The 19,321-nt window shown below is 38.8% G+C and overlaps 1 pseudogene; it reads right to left on the bottom strand.

Annotated features, from left to right (window-relative positions):
* Window positions 1-18,823: 18,823 nt before the first annotated feature.
* LOC127232039 (uncharacterized) lies at window positions 18,824-18,923 on the bottom strand (annotated as a pseudogene).
* Window positions 18,924-19,321: the final 398 nt, after the last annotated feature.

Genomic DNA, 19,321 nt, shown 5'->3' with positions numbered 1-19,321 from the left:
CTGGAGCTCAGACCAGCTCTGTGCTTCCCTTTTCAAGGACAACAATTTCCACAGGGACTAGTCAGCTGATTCTCCTGTCCAGGGTCATTTCATCGTGCAAATTGGAGCCTCTTTTTCAGTTCAGAGTTTGCACCTTCATTTTCCAAGCAAAAGTGAGAGCCCACTGGCTTTTCTTGGTGTCTCCTTTCACCTGGGAGTGGATGACACATATACACCATAGGTTTCACCACGGGTGTGAGAAAATTAAAAAAAATGCTGGTCAATATCCATCTACTCATTTAAGTCCCTATATTTAGCAATGGGCTATAGAAATGTTAAATATATAATCTCTAACTGTGATGGTCTATGCCAGCCAACATTGTTTTGAAGTTGAAAAATGTTATGAATTTACACAACAAAATCAAGTGATAAGATGCTCTAGGCAGTTTACTTTGTGACTGTCACAATTGTGAGCATATATGACTGGCTGTCTGAGTGTTTTCAAGTTATAAGGACTCTGTCTGAAAACTACAGAGTAGTTTTGTGTCTTCTTTAAGATGTGTCACCTGACTTTTGTGGGGATTTTAGAAAATTGTTCAGACACAGGAACCAATACATCTCCTACAACAATCATAGTCTGTGTGGAATAGTTCAAACACTGCTTTCCTGTGTGTGGTGTGCAGGTCAGAGGGTAAACTGCCTGGCTTATCTAGGAGGGAAATAACTTCAGTTGTGTGTGCTAATGATGGCTGAGACTGATCAGCACTCCACTCATAAATGGAGCAACTTACTGGGCTAGGGCCATGAATAGAGGAGATGTGTTTTCAGATTGCTTGTTAGTATACCAGAAAGCAGAGATACCTTCAAGGAATCACCTGCAGAAATTCTTTCTTAGGCCAAGAATGAGGAAGAAATTATTGGTAAAGGACTCCTTATTTTTGTCATGATATTCACACACACACACACACACACACACACCTGAGGAGAGGAGGTTACCATTGAAATGCCTGTCAATTCTTAGTTGTTTGGTGATGAGTACCATATCCACAAACTTAAAAGAATAAAAGTCCTATTCCAGACTTAATGCAAACTCAGACTTCTGTTCTCTGTTGCTATCTCTTGTAAACTGTAATTTTATTCCATGTTTTCAATCGATTTATTGATTTATCGTATGTTCCCAAATAATGTTGGATCATGTGTGCAGTGTTTCACAGGCCTGTGCTAATTCATGTGCATTCTTCTATGCCACTTTTAAGAAGAGTAACAAAGGAAGCAAGCCTGTAAGCACCATCTCACACATCCAGGCTTGACTCCAGGCAAGCAGCCCCAGCACAGGCTCCTTTCTCTGTTGATCTCCATAGAACCTAAGCCCTCAGCTCCATCCCCACATCCTAGGCTCAACCACAGTAGCAAAGCTCCTGTATCGGCTTTTTCTGGTGAGGCTATCAAGAACCAGACCCACCAGTGCCAATCCTACAATTCCAGCCTGGCCTCCAGTCATTCAGCACCTGCATTGGTTGAGCCTAAGGCAGGCTACACCTGACAACAGACAACAAATGAAAGAAGTCCACATGTCCAGGCAACATTGAAGAACATGAATGATAGGATTTTTGCAAAGGTGATATGCCGTCTCCCAAACCCATTAATCTTACAGAAATGTTCTCCAATGAGAATTACCCAGGTGGCCCCCAAAATTTAAAGAATAACAATATGAAAAATTCATCCAAGAATTTAAAGAATTTAAATAACAGAGAAATTGGCTACTCGAGCAAAGAATATAAAAAAGTTCTGAAAACTAAGAAAAGAACAAACAGGAACTATGAAATATTATAAAAAACAAAAAAGCCAAAAAACAAATTCCTTACAGGAATGGACTCCCAGGCCAATAGTGTAGACCAGCTCTTCAGCGACATCATAAATGAAAATGTCTGTCTTAAGAGTTTCTATTTTTGTGATAAAACATCGTGACCAAAATAACTTGGGGAAGAAAGGGTTTATTTCAGGTTACAATTAACAGATTATACTCTGTCACTGAGGAAATCAGAGCAGCAATTCATACAGGGCAGAAACCTGAGCTTGGGAACAAAAGCAGAGGCCATGATGGAATACAATTCACTGGCTTGCATCTCAAGGCTTACTAGGACTGCTTCCTTCCTTCCTTCCTTCCTTCCTTCCTTCCTTCCTTCCTTCCTTCCTTCTTTTCTAATTTTACATTTCGATCCCAGATCTCTCTTCCTCCCTCCCTGACTCCCTCTCTCCCTCCCTCCCATGCCCCCTCCCACCTTCCCATCCCATTCCCCCACACACACACACTCCACAGGGAGGGTGATGCCTTCCAGGAGGGATCAACAAAATCTGTCCAGTCATTTGGAGCAGGGACTAGGCCCTCCCTCCTGCCTCTAGGCTAAGGGAGTATCCCTCCATGGGGAATGTGCTCCCAAAGTCATTTTGTGCACCAGGGATATATCCTGGTTCCACTGGCTAGGACTGACTTCTTACAGAACCTGGGACCACTAGCCCAGCGATGGCACTGTGAGTTAGGCTATTCCACATCACTCACCAGTCAAGAAAATCCACCACAGTCTTGCCTACAGGACTATCTTTGTGGTGATTTTCTCCATTGAAGTTCCCTTTTCAAAATGACTCTAATTTTTGTTAAGTTGATATAAAAACTAGCCAGCACAATTGACACCTTGTCATCTTGACACACAAACACATTACTTTTAAACTATAACTTTTTCTTTCTTCCTTATCTCCAAGAGCTAATATTAATATAATAATATAAAATATTCCTACTTTGACATGTTCAAAGACATATATATGGAATATATATATATATGTATGTATTATGTATCTTAATGTAGAGTTATATATGTATATAACAATGTTTAATGAAAAAAATGAGGCCACTGATTTGAGGGAAATCAAGGAGAGAATAGACAGGGGTTTGCAGGGAGAAAATGGAAGGGGAAAACAATCTATATTATAATCTCAAAAATATAAAAGGGGCAATTTTTAAATTGTTTTCTAAATTCCAAAATCTCTTAACTGTAGGCTCTTATAAAATAAATATTAAGTTATATACTTTCTTACTCCATGAAGAAGGAACCAGGACAGTCCCAATCAGCTTAAAGCAAAAGCAAAATTGAACAGTGTAAAAACATAGTACCTGACTTCTGGGGGTCATGATTTTCCAGGCTCTGAAGGCCTCCAGTTCTCCAGCTCTGTCATCTGCAGCACACGCAGCTTATGTCCTATGCTGAGGCTTGCTCTACTTCACAGTTACTCCTGTCCTTTGTGGTCCCATGGTGCTGACATTTCCAAAATGCTGGGGTCTCTATGGCAAGTAAGAATACACCTTCACTAATAGCATCTCTTAATTTCTCTTCAGGGACTTCAACTTGTCCACAGAGTAACAAGCTTGAGCTGATCTCCATTACCCTTTCATGCCTTCAAAACAAATCCCTCCTGGATGACTCTTTCATTCCAAGTTAAGTTGTTAGCATGAGATGCATGAAGTCTCTGCCCTCTCAGAACTGCAGCTTCTGGATGCTGCCCCTTAGGTCATACTTTCAGATTTCATTTCAGTGAAGCTGGCCTCTTAAAAAATGCTAATTTCTCAACTCCAGCTGACCAGCATCATTTGTCCCAGAAGAGGAAAGGTTTTACTTTAGTGGATCTGGTCTCTTGTTAATCATGTCTGATTCTTCAAAATCATATGTTTATAGTTCAAAACATCCTGCATGGTCCTAAGAGAGTCTTAGCTCTGAGCCTTCACAAGCCAGCCTCCATCATCTGTACTTTTCCAAGCTACACAGAACAGTTCATCAAGCTTCAAACACTGAACAGCTTTTCCACCCTAAGGTTCCAAAACTCTCCCACAATCCTCCTCCAAACGTGGTGTGGCCTGTCACAATAATAGCCCACACTCATATTATCAGCTCTGTCTTAGTTACAGTATGTATTGCTGTAAAAAAAAAAAAAAAAAAACCATGGCCAAAACAACTTGGAGAAACAGGATTTATTTTCCTTATACTTCTATATCCCAGTCCACCACTGAACAAAATCAGGGCAGAAACTCAAAACAGGAACCTTTAGGCAATAACTGATGCAGAGGCATTGAGGCATGCTCCTTACTGTCTTGCTCTTTATGGGTTTCTCAGTGCCCAGGGTTGGCACTGCTCACAGTGAACTGAACTCTCCCACACCAATGCTCAGTAAATAAATGAACAGGTCAATTTGGTGGGAGCATTGTCTCAATTGAGTTTTCCCATTCCAAAATTACTCTAGCTTATGTTACATTGACATTCTCCAAGTTATGGAAAGGCAGATAGAAGATACAAGAAGAACACAGAACATAGTCAGGATCAGAAAAAAAGTTCATACCACTTGTTATAATGAAAACATCAAATACACAGAACAATGAATGGATGCTGGAAGCTGCAAGAGAAAAATCACATGTTACAAATAAAATAAAACTGATCAGAGGAATATCTGATTCATCATTGGGAACTTTAAGCACCAGAAGAGCCAATTCTAAGAGACCCTGATGACCAAGCTGTAGTTGGAGTTTCTTTCTAGCCTGGTCCTGCAACCATTTCAGCCCCAAATAAACATATGGGTGCTATATATTAATTATAAAATTGTTGTTCCATGGCTAGGGCTTCTTACTGGCTAGCACTGTCTTAATTATTAACCCATAACTACTAATCTATTTCTATATGTCCTTATCTTATCAGAGAATGGCTGGTATGTGCTATCTTTCCTGTCTCTACATGGTGTCTCTTCCTGGTGGCCTCTCTCCGCCTCCTCTCCCCAGAATTCTCCTCGTCTCATAGCCTCGCCTATGCTTTCTGCCTGGCTACTGCCCAATCAGTGTTTTATCCATCAACCAATAAGAGAAGCATATATACAGAAGGACACCCCTCATCAGCAAGCTAAACTACTTTACTCAGCAAAACTTTCCGCCAGAGTTGAAGGAGAAAGAAACATTTAAACAGGCTAAAGAATTCATGTCCACAAAATCAGCCCTACAGAGAATGATGAAGCTATACTTTTGACTGAAGAGATAAATAAGGATAAAGAATAGATTATAGAAATAAGACAAATGAAGGTTGTATTCACTAGAGATTCTATTGCTTTGACAAAACATCTCAAATATATATATATATATATATATATATATATATATATATATATATATATAATTTAATTGGGCCTATACTTTCAGAGGGTTAGAGTCCAAGATGGTGCATGGTGGCAAAAGTAAGTGAGAATTCACATCCTGATCCACAAGTAGGAAGAGACAGAGTGATACACGGAGAACAGCGGGACTCCTTTGAAATCTCAAATACCACCCAATGAGGTATCTCTTCCAATAAGGCCACACCTGTTAATCCTTCCCAAACAATCTACCACTGGGAATCATATTCAAATATATAGGTCTATTGGGGGAAGCATTTATAATTCAAACCACCAGAACACTAAGCTTATTGTGATATAAAATAGGAGCAAGTACACAAATGACAAAAAAAAAACAAAACAAAATCAAAACACAATAATAACTTTAAATATTAGTAGCCTCAGATCCACAATAAAAGACAATGCTTGATTTGAATGGATTAAGAAACAAAATCCATCTTTCTGTTGTTTACAAGAAGCTAATCTTTAAAGATAAATACTGCCTTAAAGTGATATAATAACAACAACAACAACAATAATAATAATAATAATAATAATAATAATAAAGATTCCAAACAGATAGGACCAGGAAGAAAGCATGTGTTGGTATCCAAATAAATTCCAAAATAGATTTTGAACTAAAATTAATAAGGGGAGATAAACAAGGATAAGTTATTTTAAATAAGGGAATAGCTAACCAAGATGACTTTATAATCCTAAACAAATATGCACCAAACTATGGTGTACCCAATTTCATAAGAAGCATACATACTACTAGAATTAAGAACAGAGTAGCTCCAATTAAATAAGAACAGGTGATTTCCATACCCTACCTTCAACAATACTTATGCTATCTAGATAAAAAATATAACCACAAAACTATCAGATAAGTGATAATATGAATCAAATAGAGCTAAATAGATACTCATATAATCTATCTAAACATAAAGAACGCACATTCTACTCAAAGTCCTTGGAAGCTTCTCCATAAGTCAGAGAATAGAATACAACCTGGAACGTAAGGCAAGTTCTAACAAATTCATAAGAAATTAAATAAGTGTAAGTCTAAAAGAAATGACTCTCTTGTAAGTACACAAAAGCATGGAAATTGAATAATACATTAATAAATGATAAGGGAGTCATAAAAGAAATCAAAGAATGATAATAATAATAATAATAATAATAATAATAATAATAATAATAACCTTCCTAGAATTAAATGAAAATGAAAACACATCACAACTTCTGGGACACAATAAAACCATCCCAAGAGAAATTTTTCAGCTCTAAACAGCTACATTAAAAAATCAGAAAAGCAAAACAAACAAAATACACACATATACAAGTAAATGACTTTCAGATATAACTCAAGACTTTGCGAAAACAAGAACAAACCAAACTCCAAACCATTAGATGGCAAAAGCACACCATTACCACCACCACCAACAAAACCTAAAAACAAGAGACATTAATAAAATAGAAACAAAGCAGTAAATCAGGTGGTGGTATTGCATGCCTTTAATCCCTGTACTTGGGAGGCAGAGGCAGGCAGATCTCCATAAATTCAAGGCCAACCTGGTCTACAGAGCAAGTTATAGGACAGTCAGAGAAATCTTGCCATGAAAAGCCAAACAATGTTAATAAAGTAATAATAATATACAAACAAAACAATACAAGGAATCAGCTAATCTAAGAGATGGTTTGTTGAAAAAATTAACAAGAGTAACATACCCTTTGCTCAATAAACAAAAATGAATGAAGAAAAAGAAGAAGCAAATAAAATGAATCAGAAATAAATAGGGATACATTTCAACAAACAAAAAATTTAAAATTTTATAAAGGAATACTTTTAAAAAGTATTCTAACATAACTCCATTATGTTAGAAAACCTGAAAGAAATGGATGAATTTCTAGGTTTATCCAGAACACCAAAGTGAAGCCAACACTAGATAAACAATCTAAATGGATCCTAACAAAGAAGGAGCTCAAACCAGCAACAAAATGCCTTTCCACTAAAATTAAGTCCAGGCCCAGATGGAATCACAGCAGAATTCTACCAGACTTTTAAACAAAGTCTACAATCAAAATTTCTTAAATTATTCAAAGAAATGGAAACAGGAGAAGCACTTCCAAACTCCTTCTTATGAAGTCAGTCTTACCAAAATGCCAAACCTAGGAAGGACAGACAGACAGACAGAAGGATGGAGAGAGAGGGGGGGTAGAAGGAAAGGGGAGAGAGAGAAAGAAAATAATACCCTTACACGAAGAGCTATAATCCGTTAGTGACTGCTCCAAGAAGAATGGATCTTTAGGACAAGCCTACTGACAGGTAAACACTCCTGAGTGGGTAGACTCAAGGCACGTACAGAAGAGAACCCTAAATGGATTCAGCAGGTTGTTTTTATATATGCATACATATAACACACACACACACACGTGTGTGTGTGTGTGTGTGTGTGTGTGTGTGTGTGTGTGTGTGTGTGTGTGAGAGAGAGTTTTGGGGAAATGGGAGGATTTGGAAGGGTAGGGAGTGGGATGAATGATACAAATATACAAGTCATGTCTGAACTTCTCAGGAGTTAAATTACAAAAAAGTATAATGAATGTGTTTTTAACAACGCTAATCATCTTAAGTGGAGTACATTATGAAACATGTTCTGCTGAAAATATGGGATTCACAAGGAGAGTGACATTTCTGTAGGACTCTGAGCATGTGGAAGATAAATGATCTTTGGTATGGCTGTAAGAAGAAAGGCTAGGAGGGGATTAGTTGTCAAAGTTTCAAGAGGTTGGATTGAGAATGGCACCTATAGGGCACAGTTGGAGCAGATGAATATTCGTATGCAATCTGGATCACATAGAGAAGGAAAATAGCTACAGACAGGAAAGCAAAAGTTGTTTGGAATTGGATTTGGCCTGTCATGCTGAATAGTATGGACAAAGCCCCATGAATTGAAAATTATGAAAAACGGTGCACTTTGAAAGAAATTAACATAGATCAATGTGCAAAAGACAGTGATTATTAACACTTAGCTCACTCGTTCAGTAGGAAACTATTGAGTGACTATATTCTATGAAATATCACAACAGAAATTCCCCTATCCTTAACAATAACCTGATTGACAAGTTGCTCAACCTATGCATTCACAATAAATAAACTGTCACATGACTCACAGCAAGTAGTTTGAATTCATCCATTTATTCATTTATATCCCAGTGAGGTCTTAGCAAGGAATTGTTATATGCTAAATAGTATTTTGACCTCTGGGAATATGGCGGTAATAAAGAGCCAGAAGAGTGCCTTTCCTGAGGTAATATTTCCCATTAAAAATTAATAAACAATAACTACTGATATAAATACATTAAAATACAATTTAAGAAAGCACACATTTAAAGAAAAATATTGCCTTAAAATGTGCATAGCAGAATGGTTTTGAATACAGATCTGTTAAAGTCCCCTGTGAATAATTACAGTTTGAGAAGAGCACTGAATGAAGGACAGTCCTTGTGAAGACCTAGAGGTAAGAAGCCATCATCACACAAAGAGGAAGGAGCAAGAAAAAAGGGTATCACATGAGGCTAATTTTAGGGGACTGGTTTATAATCTAAATACGGCAGAAAGTATGAAGGGTTTGTTGTTTTCTTGTGTATGAGGACTCCTCTGTTGGCTGTGTGGAAAAGTATAGCTGGAAAAGTTAGGAAATTCATGTGGTAACCAAGGTAAGAGAAATGGTGTACTATAGCAGTGCACCTCCCTTTTAAGAGAAGAGTATTCCAGTCATCTTCCAAAAACTTGAAGTGGAATTAACAAGATTGGGATGGGAAGCCTGGACGAATAAAAATCTGCATATCTTCTATCTGCATAGCTTCTAGGTGAATGGTAAAAATGTTTAGGTCAGCTATTTCTGTGGGCTTCTCCAGCCTTGTCTTTACCCCTTTGCTCATCACTCTTTCTCTGCACCTGGATTTCAGGAGTTCAGCTCACTGCTTTCTGTGGGTGTCTGCTTCTGCTTCCATCTGCTACTGGATGAAGCCTCTAGGATGGCAGCTGGGAAACCAGCATAGGACCCACCCAGATCCCCCTGAATGTGGGTGTTAGGAGGACTAGGAAGTCTATGGTGCCTCTGGTAGTGGACCAGTATTTATCTCTAGTGTATGAATGGACTTTGAGAGCACATTCCACACAGAGGAATACTCTTTCAGCCTAGACACATGGGGAGAGCCTAGGCCCTGATCCAAATGTTATCACAGACTTTGAGGATCCCCCATGGAAGGCCTCATTCTCCCTGGGGAGCAGAAAGGGAATGGGATGGGGGTTGGGAGGGAACAGGGGAGGAGGGGAAGGTGAAGAAACTGAGATTGACATATAAAATAAGCTTGTTTCAAATTTAAATAAAAAATGTTATCATAAAAAAAGAAAAAAATGCTTACTATGAAACAGGACCGTTAGAGATGGGACATAACTAAGAGGAGTGTTCTGGAGCTGGTGAGATGGTTCCTGGGGACACCCACCGCCAAGCCACATGACATGAGTGATGTTGACCGCTGAACCCATTTGGTGGAAGAGGAGGAGTGACTTTTGCAAGCTGTCCTCTGACCATTACACGAGTGCTGTGGCATGTGTACGCCCACACTTAAATGTATATGCACAAACATACAAAAAATGTACAAATAAACAAAAGCATAAATAAATAAATAATAGTGTTAAAGAGAGGATTGTGTTGAAAAATTAAGCCACAAGTGAGGAGTTAGTTGTATGTCCAGAGCTCTAGAGCGAAGCTGGTGGTAAAGACTCTCATCTGGGAGTGACTAGAGATGCAAAGCTATATAAAATTATTCCCAGACCTAACTGGAGACAAAAAGGGATTAAGGCACCATCAAGAAAAGTTAACATCTTCAGAAATAAGTTATAGAGGGAGCAATATAAAAGGAAGGCATGGAAAAAGTGGCCAATGTTGTAAGGCCATCTCTGGCATAAGGGTCCAGGAGCCAGAGCTTGTGATTTGAATGAGAAATGCCACCATAGGTTCATGTCTTTAAAAACGGGGTGGTGCTGATGGTGCTGTCTGGGGAAACTTTAGGAGGTACTACCTTGCTGAGGAAAGTATCACTGGAGGTAGACTTTCAGTTATTGCAGCCTGCCCACGCCCATTCCAGTTTTCCTACTCTGTGTTTCTGCTCCCTTCCTGTTCTACTCTTTGTCTTCCATTCACAGCTAAGATGTGATCTCTTGGTTTCCTGACCCAGTACTCTGTTGTCATACCTCCCTGACATTATCCAAAGCATCTGGCTTTGGATCTGCAAGGCCAAATAACAAAAAAAAAAAAAAAAAAAACAAAAAACTATTGCTTCCATTAGTTGTTTTGGGGAATATTATTTTTTATCACAGCAACATAAAAATATAATTAATTTGTGAGGTGAAAATTGCGTTTTAAGAAGGGACATGTTCATTATCCAGAGCTGCTGAGATGCCAAGAACTGCAAGCATGTCATCAGGCTTGGTCATTCAGATGCAGCTGGTAATTTTGACAAATTAACCTCAAGTGGTTTTGATAAAATGGTGGAAAATAAAGTGTCAGTGATTAAGAGAGACATTTGAGATTAGAAGATGAAAGACTATATGAATCAAACTTAGAGTTTTCTATGAGGGGACTGAGATATCCCGGTGGTAAAGATGTAAAAGCTGAAGAGGGTGCTTCTCTCCTGTGAAATTCATCAATATGTAAAGTCCTGTGCTATTGGGAAGGCAACCAGCACCCAGAAAAATGGTGAACTTGAAGATAGGGAAGAGAGAGTGAAAGGTTGCAAATCAATCCAGAAGAGCTTCACATGAGCAGAGTCTTCCTGGTACTTGGCTTTTGTTGGTAGTAGAGAACATACAGCCACTTTGACAGCAAGGAAGGTGGACACTAGGGGCAGCTGGAAGGTAGGTTCATGGATTGAGCAAGGGAAAGCCTGAAATGTTTGCTCTGGAGAGGGCCAAGGAAGTGAGCAGAAGTGATGTAGGCAGGAGAAATGCTTCCAGGCACATGGCAGCCGGTGTGAAACCCAGATACAGTTCCTGGAAAACTGCAGCAGATGGGACTAGCCTGACAGGCGTCCTCCAGAGAGCACGATGGAGAGGCACTGGGGGAGCTCTTTTTAAGTAAAGTCTGATGCTGAGCCTGAGGCTCATTTGCCATCTGCCAACGGGCTGTGCTGTGACAACCAAAGAGCAGCTTTTCTAGGTCTGCAGAAAGCGAGATGCTGTCTCCAGAACACATGTATGGATGTGTAAAGTTAAACCTATGGGCCCTGTGTGGGCAAGTCCAAGGCAGTGTGAGGTAAAGGAAAAAGCAGGTAAAATAGAGACAGGGCAGCGTCAGGTTGCAGTTTCATCCTTTTAAAGACTTATGTATGATTTGGAGCAAAATTTTAAAAAATCTTACAAGATAGATAGATAGATAGGTAGGTAGGTAGATAGGATATGACAAATTGGTTCATGACATATGCAGTGGGATTCCTGTTCTTTAGCCAGGAGTCCCAAGTTTCACTGCCCCCAACTCTTGCTTTCTTTTTAATTTTAGTTGACTTATGTTGATACATTTACAGTATATAAGGCAATATTTCAGTACATGAATTCAGCATAGAAGAATATGGTCAAGGCAATTGGCATTTCTTTGTGCTGGAACACTGGAAACCTTTACTGGCTATTAGGAAGTATGCAGTGAATATTTACCTAGCCCTATACAACTGAACCCCTATGCCAACTAAACACCAACTGTCCATCTCCCCTACCACCTTGCCCAGCCTCTAGTGACTATCCTCTTCTACCAGATCAACATTTTTTAGTTTCTGCACAGATGAGCAAATAAGTTGTGCCTACCACTATTCCTACTAGACCCTAAGAGGATGCATTCCAGGGTGGAAATCAGCAAAATAACTCACTCAAATGGCCTTAAAAGGGGCAATCAGTATTGAGGCAACCGTGTTAAAATAGAGTGAAGTATCAAAACAAAATAAAAGTGATTGTGATTGCAATTCAGGGACAGTTTCTTGTGGCAAGTGTGCCACATTTCTAGAACACTCAAGAAGGTCCTCTGAAGAGGAGACAGAAAGCTGTTTCAAGTACCCCAAAGGAAAGCATGGAACTTCTTGCATGTTCTTTGGTCATGGCACCCAGGACAAATGCTTAGAAAAAAATAATAGCAATCCCATACAAGTAAAGGAAGTTTCCCTTGGAAACTACTAACTGGTGCATTTTATGTTGACATAATACTCTTTATTCTGTTGCAAATTGCTTTAATTAAGAGAGTGAGGAGCAAAGATCAAGCATGCAGGAAACTGGACCTTGAAGGTCGTTTTCATCCAGGAAATAATTTGCTTGGGAGTTTATCACACACAGCATTATTGTGCTCTGCTCTGTTAAGCCAGGATGAATCTGCTTTGTTACAATGGAAACAGTTGGTTCAGAGGGTCAAGGCTAAAATTTCAGAGGTTCCAAGGCCCCCATGCACTGAGCCAAACTCAAGTGTAATACCAAAAAATAAAGCAGAAACTTTTTCAGCTAGAATCTGGGGGTTTTCAATGAAAAGTAAATCTTAACTTAATGCTTCATATGTATTTAGAATTTCTTCCCCTCTTGTTCTATTTTATTATTTTATTTTTTTAACTCTGTCATAACTTTCTTTTGAAGACAAATGAAGAGTTGAGAGGGATCAATAATTTTGCGCTTACAGCATTTTATTGATCTTTTTTCTTTTTTAATTTTTATTTGTCCAAAGGAGGAGAAAGAATGTAGGATATAGGTTAAAGGGAGAAACCATTATTTTTCATTACTGTGCCTTTTTCCTTTCTAACATATAGTTCAAACAAAACCTCTCCCGCCAAAGCAGTTAGTGGTGGTGTGAATCAAAGCCTGTCTTTGCCTTGCTGGTGAAAGGCACCTGGCTGTCTGGTCCAAAGGATAGGCTATCATTGCAGAGGAGGCCAGAGCTCTGTTAACATTAGAACAAGTAGAGAGACGCAAGAATGCCAACTAGGACTCATTGCTAGTTTCTGCATCATTTAATGTTCCAATATATGCCATGGCTTCTTGAAGAGATGAAGGTACAATTAATGCCTTGCTAATAGGGACCCTGTGACCATCCTTGAAGATCTTTGAAGATAGAATTTTTGAAGGAAGTTGGTAGTGGTAGATGTATTGATCACTGAGATCTGCGCCAATACACCCACAAAAAATGCATACACAGTTTACAGTTTATCTTTCCTGATCATAGAAAAAAAAAAAAAACCAGGTTATGACCCCCATGCTCATTAGACTAAAGAAACGGTTGTTCTACCTCTTTTCTCTTTTTGTTATATTAAAAAAAAAAATTGCACAACTCTTAATTGAGGGCCTGCTGCTCAAAAACACCATTGTGGATTCTTTGTATACATCAGCACTTCCTTGAACAAAACATGGATTTCCTGTGGAGTTTACATTCTAGAAGGGAAGGCGGACAATAGTCAAGCAGGATAGTTAAATGAGGAACACCAGATTTAAGCATTAAGAATAGGATACCTATACAATGTACACTTAAACTGTTTTCAGAATAGTTAAAGCATCTTATCAACATCAAACTTTTAGTTTAAAAAAACTTGGGAATTGAAAGTAGAGCATGGTTGGATGGTTCTGTCCTATTCCTATTTCTGTCTTCTCTGCTTCAGTATCTGCTCTACTTCAGACGTGCTCATTAGGCTCTCTTCAGCAACAGTCAAACAAGAGGCATTACCTGGAACCCTGGGTGCAATGTTTTGCTAGTGGGAAGCAGAGCCAGCATGCCTGCCCCATTGACGAGAGTCCCAGATCCCTGCTCTGATGTTTTCTGCAGCCAGATGCAGTTGTTTGCTATTACCAAAGAGACTGTTTCACAGCTTCATAAGGTCCGTCTTCTGTTCAGCAATATTGCAGAACTATTTTTTCCCCATTTCACAAGGACAGTAGGTTTTTCAGGATTACAGTGGCATGTTTGAAAGAAGTTAAGAGAAACTGGCCTGGCGACACAGCTACTCATGGGGCTAGGGCAGGAAGATCACAGGTCCACACCTTCCTGGGCTGCGGTCTGAGTTCAATGCAAGCTTGAGAAACTGAGACTTGATTTTAAGAGAGAAAGTCCTAAAAATAAATAAATAAATAAAACATAGGAAGAGAAAGTCGTTTTCATATCAAGGATACAGGTTCATGGAAGCAAGAGTCAGAACTGGTGTGGGAGTCAAATGCAATTATTCTATGGCTGTGTTAAATGGAGAGATCTGTCATTGGTATTGACCTGAAGGATGGTGGAAAACTTAGACATGCCTCTGGGCCTGTTTCCATGCTGGCCATCTTCATTTTTTTTCACTCATCCAGGAAATAGGAAGGATCTTTCTTCAATATCCTTGAGAATTTAGGGGCTGCACATTTTATCTTTTTGATACTCTGTTGCCTGTTGCCTCCTTCATCCCCAGTCTAGTCTAGAATGTCCTATGGGATCCAACTCCCATTCTCATCCCATGTCTCTTTTGCTGAGTTTCATAAGGGTGTGCATTTGACAATCAGTTAAAACTAGTTCTTTGCCATTTCAAAGCTCTGCTTTATTCCAGTATCTAGCTCTAGCTGGCACCTCAAATTCATTTTACTCATGAAGGAGTCTTTTGGGTGCTGGATGTTATTGCTAAGTTGACATTTTACTAACAACCACCATCAGGGACAGCTTTTCCCCGTACTCAAGTCATAGAGTGAGAACACACATTATACAATAGACTTTGTTTCAAATATTTGTCCTATTTATGAAGAGAAGAGCAGAGAAGAAAAGAAGCAATTGTCTGAGTGAAATTTAAAAATTAAAGAATATTCCAAGCTCACACACCACAATAGAAAAGCATTTAGATTCATGGAACATAGCTTGGTGACCTCCTAGACGTTTCATTTTATCAGACTGTCAAAAAGATAAAATGTGTTAATAGATGTAAAGCTGTGAGATGATTTCAGATATGTAGAAAGGACTCAACAAGAGCACTGCTTTCTTCTCCTGCTAAGGAAACAATAAATTTATTAAAAGGAAAATGTGATTCAAGCTCTTCTTCTTGATTCCATGCAGTATTGTGTGTTCTGTCCAGTTTCAATAGGATTACCATGGATTTTTAGTGTGTGGATTTCTCCTTCTCTCAGTGAGCACCAAGTATGCTTCCTTCTTCCTTTATATATACTTTGGTATCCAAGTAAAATAATGTATCAGGCTATATCAAGTCTACTTGTTTAAAAATTACCTAGTCAATCTTTATGAATGTTTGAAACACCCCTCCCACATACTCATCAGAGTCAACACCAACTCACTTAAATGAATAGAGGGAACATATATACCCTGTCTGATCTCTGCAACTGTGGAATTGTTATCATAATCTTAAGAATGGCGTGTATCCTAGTTAGAGAGATATAAATAAGAGATATATAAGTGTGTGTGTGTCTGTGTGTGTGTGAGAGAGAGAGAGAGAGAAAGAGAGAGAGAGAGAGAGAGATATCTTAGGATGCATTTGTTTCTCATCTTGTTTGCTCCTGTAATCTTTGTTTCCACATCCCTCCATCCCTCCATCCCTCCATGGTAGTGATGAATCTTGAAATAACAGTAGCCAACCTCATAATTTCCTTACGAACATCATCTTCACTAAGTATTTCTAGGTAGAAAAAATACATTCCATTACTGGCCTGATCAATGAGTTATTGACAGGAGGCATTTTGACTTAAAAATAATAGATTCCCCTGAGAAACCAGTCATGGGGAGTCACTGGGAACATCAAACTGCAAGTTCTTGCCCTTCACTGCAAGAATGGAGGTGGATTTCCAAGTCTTGCGCCTTCTTCCAGATTCACTTCTGCTTTCACTAACAAGAAAAAGAAGGAAAGAAGCAAAAAGGGAAGGAAATAAAACACTTCACATGATCTTTGATGCCAGAGCATTTTCAGTGAGTGATGATTACTGTTATTAGTCTCTAGGCTATTTGTGTTCCTGACTTTGCTCTGAGATGGGACTTGTATGAGTAATTAGATTGTCCATATCTAGGGTAAATTTTCTTCAGTGATTTCATCTATATATTGCTCATTCTGTGTCTGACAACTGAAAAGCTAGATTCCAGCTAGCTATCCCCTTCGCCAAGTCATTATCTTCAAGGGAAAGGAGCACCTTGGTAGGAAGAAAAAAATCAAGGAGATTCTTCTAAATCCAGTGAGTTGAGAGAAAAAGGAAAGCATGCCTGAAACATGAAGACAAAGCCCTCAAGAAAGAATACAGATTATGAACCTTCAAGATGAGGCTTTTCCTTTCAGGGTCCTCGACTAGCCTTCTATTACATATACCCAGATGCTGCAAAGCTACACCTTATTCGCATACATTTTTTGGTTGGTATCCTAATATTCTCTGCCTCCTTCAGAGTTACTTCCACAATGCTTTGGAGTTTTAAAAAAGATTTGAAATTTATCCCTTTTTAACTTAATTTTTATTTTTAGGATTGCATAAGGAGAGAAGATGATTATTTTCTCTGACCTTGCGTTTGCACTCTCACCAGTTACTATCAGGAACAGAGGGGTTCCTTCATTAAATAGTAACTTATTTATGTATACCAGACATAGTTCTCAGAGCTGAGGATACAGGTGAAAAAGTCAACCGCAGGCCTGGCCCTCTGAGACCCTGCATTCCAGGAGAGACTATTTATGAGTATAAAGACTCATATTAATCTCTCTAAGCAGCCAATAGAGAGGTGTAAGCATATCTTCTATTTCCATTCAAACTCATTCATTCCACATTAAAAGTTACAATACATCACAATATAATAAAATGAAAATACCTCTCTGAGTCCTTTATCATGGGACGCTTGGGTAACACAACAATGATAAAATGTAGCCCTTAACAATAAATATCTGTATTCTAATTGGTCAGGACTAACAGAGAGGTAAACAATACCACATTCAAATAACAATTTGGACAATGCTAAGAAAAGTGGTTCTGGGAGGTAGAATGCTTTGGGGGCTCCTCACTCAGAGACTTGTGAATTTGCAGAATAAATAAGGAGCCAGAGAGGTAATTCTTGTTTTTGTTTTTTTTTTTTTTTTTTTTTTGTTTGTTTTTTTTTTTTTTTTTTTTTAACAATGTAAGAATGGTAGGGGGGAGAATATCTAAGAAATAAATCCATCGTTCCTCTTCCTTTGTACAAACCTGTGTGACCTCTCTTCCAATCAGAGAAGGGTTTCCCTTGGCAACCACATCACTCATCTTCCTTCCCAACAAAGCTCTGAAAATAAAAGTTGAGGCCAGCTAATAATTACTCTATAACAGATTGCCTGCTTTGTCTCACTCCAAAGAGATATTATATGTCTTCCATTTAAAAGAAATATATTTCTTACAGATCATAAGTATTTTGAGAAATAATTTGAATAAAAAGCATTTGTTGGTACTCTTTATTTAGTGTGCTAACTCGAAGCAGTGAAGGATGTCTGTCTTTTATTTTCTTATCCTTTTGGTCAGATTCATCAAATAGAACCTCATTCTATTTTAGACATAATTAAAGGCAAATGATGAAATCCAGTGGAGAAGTATATCCTTATAAGTCATAGTTAAGTACATATAATTAAAGTAGATCTAAACAGTACACAAAACAGTGAGAAATAAATTATTTTCTTAGACCCAATAAACTTTCTATACAGAAACCTAGTAAAACCATGCCTGGCATTGTCATATGCTCAACATCACTGTAGTGATAGCCATGTTTTTGAAACAGCAGCACATTGTGATGTAAAATTTCAGCACTCAGTCCTCTGCTTTGAGCATCATATTCTGCTTACTCCACAGCAAAGGGCATCAAATTATATTTAATGGCCTTACCATCACCTATTATAAACAGCTTGTTTGTGGGGAACACACTAAGCAGCTGGCATTCTCTAGTCTGCTCTGGAGGAACCTGTTGGATGAGGTACTTCTGAAACCATCTGAAGCACCTCTGAATTGGCCTTTATCAAAGGAAGTGGAAGAAGTGAGCCCAATGAGTATTTTAGAATATATGAACAATTTCATTTCCGTGCTCCCCTCACTTCCTGCGCATTCAGAGTTACACCATGACAAGCAATCCTCTGACTTCTCATTAAGTTTAACACACAATAGGTTTTGTTTGTTTGTTTTTGTTTTTTAGAAAAAAATATATGAAAAGTTACCCCCAAAAACATGTTCATTTTCCACGTTGACTTGTCACAAAATTGGTGGTGGTGTATCTGTGCATTTTTGTTTACAACTAAAACAAAGCTGAGACATCATATCCGCCTGGTGCAGGCCCACCTTCCTCTGAGGAGCAGCCTGCTGTGAGGCAAACAATACCTGAGTTTCCTCCAGAGCCTGCATTTCTTTGTTAGTCTATGCCCAAGCATTAACCAACTCCCAACTCTAACCCCTTAAATTAGAGTCTTCTAAATATTTCAGCTGAGCTACTGTGTGCTATTCAATTCACACCTTCCTCAGCTGATTATGATGTGAGATTGCTTTTCTGATCCCCACACCTGGGGAAAAGAAACAAAGGTGGTAGTATTGAAAACTGATAAACTTAGGTAAATTAGCGACTGTCACCACTTTCAGATGCATAAGGATGCTTCTGTGGAGCTTCGGTGACAGAGGCCTACCTGTAGAAGGCAAGAAAATTCCAGAAAGAAGAGGTCCTTGCACAGGGGCCATGCTAATCTTCTCTGTATCATTCCAATTTTAGTATATGTGCTGGGATATGAATAGAGGAGAGAAAGAAAAAAGACACATCAATAGAGGAAGCCATTATAGGTTTAAAGAGAAATCTGGCACTAGGGAATTGTACAGAGATCCACAAGGATGACCCCAACTAGGAATCTAAGCAATAGTGGAGAGGCTACCTTAAATGTCCTTCCCCTATAATGAGAATGATGACTATCTTATATGCCATCCTAGAGCCTTCACCCAGTAGCTGATGGAAGCAGAAGCAGAGATCCACAACTAAGCACTGAGCCAAACTCCTGGAATCCAGTTTCAGAGAGGGAGGAGTGAAAAACAAAGGGGTCAAGACCACATTAAGAAAACCCACAGAACAGCTGACCTGAGCAAGTGGGAACTCATAGACCCCAGTCTGTCAGCTAGGGAACCAACATAGGACCAACC

Source organism: Phodopus roborovskii, unplaced genomic scaffold (genome assembly GCF_943737965.1).
Source record: "Phodopus roborovskii unplaced genomic scaffold, PHOROB, whole genome shotgun sequence".
Taxonomy (NCBI): domain Eukaryota; kingdom Metazoa; phylum Chordata; class Mammalia; order Rodentia; family Cricetidae; genus Phodopus; species Phodopus roborovskii.
The sequence above is the reverse complement of the archived record's forward strand: the minus strand, read 5'-3'. Positions and strand labels throughout refer to the sequence as shown.